The following is a 6000-nucleotide window of genomic DNA, read 5'->3' as shown; positions in this document are numbered from 1 at the left end:
CTCGCAGTAATTTCATTTCTCTCTTGAACCATCACACATATATATATATATAGGGGAGGGATATTTTGAGAACCATGTTGAGTTTTAAGAACTCAATTCTAGGCCACACATTTAATTAAATAGATTGGAATATGTGGTTGAGATTAAATCTGACAAAAAAGTCAAAGTAGGACAGAGAATAAATATGTAAGTGGTTACACTAACTTTTGGGTCCGTTACATATGTGTAAAAAGTCAACTCGATGCGTAAAAAATTCTGTAATTTTTTTACGTGTATGTAACTTACATATATTACGCATGTGTAAAAAAATTTGAAAAAAAAATCATTACACTTAGTTCTTTCGAGTTCTTAAAACTCAAAGGGGTTCTTAATTGAAATCTCCCCTATATATATATATATATATATATATATATATATATATGCTTAAATTCAAGAGAGAAATCAAGTTATTGCGAGAAATGTGAGAAGTCAATCCAGCCAGTCAGAATATTTTTTTATATTTCTAGTTATTATATTTGAAGGGTAAATTAGTCCCATTCCAATTTTTTTTTTGGTAACTAATAAAAAAATTAATATATGTTTAAGATTTTATTATTCTTTTTTTTTCAAATTTCTTATATTATAGTTAATCATTTTTGTTGAACTGGTAGTCGATATTTCAATTAAAACTCAAACTACATCTATTTTTTTTATATTTTATGAAAATCGTTTTTCTCTTTATCTATTCCAATTAAAATTCAAACTATTTCTTTTTTTTTTCTTTATATTTTATAAAAATAGTTTTGTTCAATATCATGATAATTGTTTTCTAGCTTATTCCTACACATACATAAAACACGAAGCATCATACACAACCAACATACTAGCAGCATACTACATAAACACTTACAGTTATAGCGGTGGTTTATCCCTACACATATATATACAGACATATCATTAAACTAAAACTACTTATTCAGCTTATCCCTACACATATATAAAACACCTACACGTCACACGATGCATCATACACAACCAACATACTATCATAATACATAAACACATACATGTGGTTTATCCAATTATCCCTACACAAATATATACAAACAGATCATCAAATGGGATCATACATACACAACATACCACCATTTCACAATAGCCTACACCCTACACTGTAACACATCTACACATTAACATACATACATCACAATAATCTACACTATAACAATTTCACACCATCCTACACTATAATAATTTCATAGTAACCTACACAAACAAATTTCAAAGTAAAATAACATAAACTAATCACAATTAACCTACACTTAACCAAACATAGAGTTTAATCAACCAACTATGTATGTGCACGTTAGTATTATGTATAGGCCTTACATAATCAACTATATTAAATAATAAATTTTATTCCTCTTTTATTATGTGTAGAACTTGTATTTCAGTTTTTGTTTCATTAATACACACCATACATAACATACAATTTACATCCTACACATATAAATTTGCCTAATTAACAATCAACATTATTAGTAGAGATATACATCATTTCTATAAATCTAAAACATGACATCCTACATAAAAAAAACCAGCATAACAGCACCCTACACAAGAAGAACAATGTTTTGAATAATCTATCATCAACATTAAAAAAATACTAACAGACAATTAGCCTAAATTGTAATTCGTCAACAATTCAATTAGCCCAATTATAATACACTGATAAAACAATATAGGGAATTGAACTAGAAAAAAACCTAACTTTTGTTAAAACCAATTATATTCCTTTATTTTCAACACTATAAAAAAAAAAGAAAAAGAAAACAGATGTAAGACTGTGGATGTAATGCCATATATTATTTGAGAGTTTGATTCAAACAAAAACACAAATTAGTTAATTAACTTTTTTGTTTGAAGCTCATGTAACAGTAACCTAAAAAAGAATAACCCAGTTTTTCCTCGTAAAAAGATGAATTAGGCAGGTAAGAAATTATGAGATTATTCTAACGAAAAAAGTGGTATTTAATTTACATCTTTACGTTTCCTTCATTTATGGCTACACAAATAAGACAATTCTACCATTTTTATATAAAAACACTTTAATATAATCGCCATGTAATTACAAAACTGCCATTTTTGTTGTGTACCATTGATTAAATCTAATCAAGGGCTAGGATCTATTTCTCGCAATAAAACAATTCCTCTCTTGAACCATCCCCTATATATAACACGTGTTGTAAAAGCAATTTTATAGAAACGAAAAAACTATAAAGTATATATAATTAATAGGAGAAAATGCGGGAAGAAAGAGTAAGAACACATCAGAAAATAATATGTGGTCAAAGAAAACTTTTATTTATTATATAATTGACATCATCCCCATTACTACCTCATTGTAACATGTATTATGAACAAGTGGCAAGCTATATTGTTAGAGACCGGCCTAAAGCTTGAGGACGGGAGACAGCTGGCCACCTTAGATTAAAAAAAAAAGTGTTAGGACATATGTGAAAATCTCGAGCCCCCCCTCTCCCATAAAATTTTGTAATCGCCCCCTTAAGGTTTTGAAACAACTAAGAAAAAGAAAAAAAAAGTATTCAAGGATTTATTTTTGATGAGTTACAGCCATGGTGAAAGATGAGAGCATCTTTTGTGTTGAAGGGAAACAAAATGAAGAAGATAAAGATGATATAGGAAAAAGACAAATGTTAGCATTTAATGACTTTTGGTTAAGGCAATTGACTATTTAAACCATACTTAAATTTTCATCTGATCTTTTTTCTTCTTTTCAACTGGTTTTTACATTTTTTAGTAAACTAAATAAGCATAATAGTAGTCTACCATTTTCGTTCTCCTTTCCAACAACTAAAATGAAATAAATTATGAACTTTTCAGTCTAGTATTAAGTATACATATACCATTATAATATATGTGATTATTTTGTTACTTAATTAGTTATTGTATGAATTATTCAATTTTTATCATAAGTTTTGGAAAAAAATAGAACTTTGTTATATAGTACTTCATTAGAAAAAAAATAGCATATAATGTGACCCGTGTCACTAGTTACATTGAGGTTAGTTGTTGTAAGGAAAACGATGAGATATATAGTTGTTTATTTTATGTTAGTTTGGTTTTTTTCCCCGTCTTTTTAACCATATCCACTCAAAACAATATAGTTGTTTATTTTATGTAAGGAAAACGATGAAACAGTTATACATGCATCGCATAATTTTTCTTGTCAATCACCACTTCAAAAAATTTTCTTTTTAATGTGTAATATTTAATAGTTAAAATTACTTAAATTAATTATCTTATTTTGCTTCAGTTTTTACCCTTCATTTATTTATTTTTTCTTCCTTAGTGTATTTATTTTAATTTTATAATGTACAGTTTTTTATTTGATATATTCTTTTACGTTATTACTTAGGTGATGTTTGTTTTTGCTTCAAACATCTTCAGGAGAGTAATGTCTGCAGGCGCGCAGACAATCAGCTGTGAAGACAGTTTGTTTATTTAAAAGAATAAGATCTGCAAACAGCTTATAACTTCTTAAAACAAAAGCTATTGAAACATGCTTCAAACGTCTTTATCCTCCACAACCGGTCGTCCAGCCCTTCCAACCCTAGCCACCGCCTCCGTCGCTCCTCCACTCGCCGGCAGCCATCGCCACCGCCTCTGCTCCTCCAGGTACACTCCTTCTCTTCCTCTCTCCCTTGGTTCCGGTCGCCATAACCACCGCCATACCGCCTCCTGCTCTCTCCCTTGGTTCGGTCGCCATACCGCCGCCATAACCACCGTTCGACCACCTCCGTCGACCCCCCGCTGCTTCATCATTAAACCGTTCGACCACCGCCGTTCGACCACCTCGTTCTGGTGGTTGTGTTTTGGGCTGATTTGGTCTGCTTATATAAATTGAAAGAGTCGAGAAGTTTTATCGTGATTCATACAATCCGTTCAGTTTCTCTCTCAGACATCAATTTTGTTCATCTTCTGTTAATTTAGGGTTTTGATTATTGAATCCGTTTGTTTTCCAGTTTTAGTCTTTATGATTGTTGTAATCAGTAGATAGATTCTAGTGTACCAGATGTGCTATAAGTGTGTATTTTAGAGTTTGATTGTCTGGTTGTTTTTGTTTGAGAGTTGTTGAAGATTTATGAAATTGGTAGTAGTTTTCAGAGATATATGGCAAGATTGGTAGTAGTTTTCAGAGAAGTCAACATATATAAATGATTTCTTTTATTTTGGTCCATAAACTTTCGTCTTTAGGAAAATACATATTAAGAAAAAAGAGTGTGTCGGTTTATGGTATTTGACCCAAACCACCTTTGATTTGTTTTTGTTAAGCCATTTGTTTTTGTTATGGTATTTGAGTATTGTGAACCCATGATTGTTTTTGTTATGCTATTTGAGTATTGTGAACAAATGATTGTTAAGAATATATATAATTGTAGATGGAAACTAATGATGGTCGACAACAATGGACGGATGACGCAATTAAATGTTTATTAGAAACATGTCTTGAAGAAATTGGGCTGGTAGGTAGAAATGGACAAAGCTTGCGCAGAGAGTCTTGGGTTATATTAGGAAAGAAACTCAAGGAACAATTTCACATGGATTTGAGTCAAAAGCAAATTAGAAATGCTTTTGATACCATGAAATCAAAATATGTAAGATGGTGTTATTTGCGAAACAAGACTGGAAATCTTTACAACCCAGAAACAAACATGTTCACTTTAACGCCTCAGGAATGGGAAGATTTTAAGAAGGTGTATATTTCTTTATGTTTTTAGTATTGTGTTATATTTTAGAGTGAAAAGTATAAATTATAGTCCATATTAATTTGGCGCAGGGTCACCTGAGGGCAATGTCATTAAAAACACGCCCGTTGCCTCATCTTGACCTTCAAATAGCACAACAATTAATGCAAAACAATGTGCTTTGAGTTTATTTTATGTTATGTGTTTTTTAAACTTGTTTTTAATATTATAATTTTATGTAACTTGAATGTTAAATAACTTCTATCCAGTGAGATAAGTTTGATAATTTACATATTTTCAGTTTATGCAGACAGTATCAACTTATAAAAACAAACAGTCTTATTTTTTTAGCTTACAGAGCTTCAGACCACATCTTCAGCTGCAGACATAAAAACAGATGAAATCAGCTTACAGACAGTTTATGTCTGCAAAAACAAACAGCACCTTAATCTATCTATTTGCATCTGTAAAAGACATATGATTATTATTATTATTATATATTATTTTAAAAAAAGTTACACTACAACCCTCCGGTTAAAGTCTCTAGTTCCGCCACTATTTATGATGTTTGACATACTTTTGTTAATTATATAAAATTTTGGTTGATCATCTTTTTTTTAATATGACACACATGACCCAAACCCGACCAAAATTAAGTTGTTGTATAGCGATAGCCAAACGACCATTAAATAGTTTTCGCTCAATGAAAAAATTTTCTAGGTCCGCCACTGTCATTATCCTAACGCCTCTCTGTATCAGAATAATATGCATCATAAACAAGCATTGCATGCTACATTGACGCTAATACAATACCAATATATTGCATGTTACTAAACTAACTAGACGCCATATTTACTTTTATACATTCATTTTCAACTTAACACAAGGCAAGAAGGCGTGAAGACCAACACACTGTTTCAGAGTGTTTTCATCATAGCTATAATGTGCAATTTGATTTTTATGTTTGGCTGCAGTCCCGATTGTATCTACTCTCTTTGTATGATGTAGTACGATGTTAAAGTCATTAACTAACCATTACCCTAAACTAGGCCTAGACTCCATGCTTTTCTACTATGTATGATAATGAGCGGTGTGCTTTTTCTTTTGATAAGTTGAAAACCCACCACACCACCTCCGTTGGCAGTGGCAGATCCATGAATTTTTTTCAGTGGGTTCACTGTTCGGGTTGGTTTGACGGTTCGGGTCGTTTTGACGGTTTGGTTCGTTTCCACGGTTCTGATCGGTTAAGGTT

The sequence above is a fragment of the Bidens hawaiensis genome, unplaced genomic scaffold (genome assembly GCF_021521415.1).
Source record: "Bidens hawaiensis isolate Kalapana, Puna unplaced genomic scaffold, B.hawaiensis_p1.1 tig00026381_1, whole genome shotgun sequence".
In the NCBI taxonomy this organism is placed as follows: Eukaryota; Viridiplantae; Streptophyta; class Magnoliopsida; order Asterales; family Asteraceae; genus Bidens; species Bidens hawaiensis.
The sequence above is the reverse complement of the archived record's forward strand: the minus strand, read 5'-3'. Positions refer to the sequence as shown.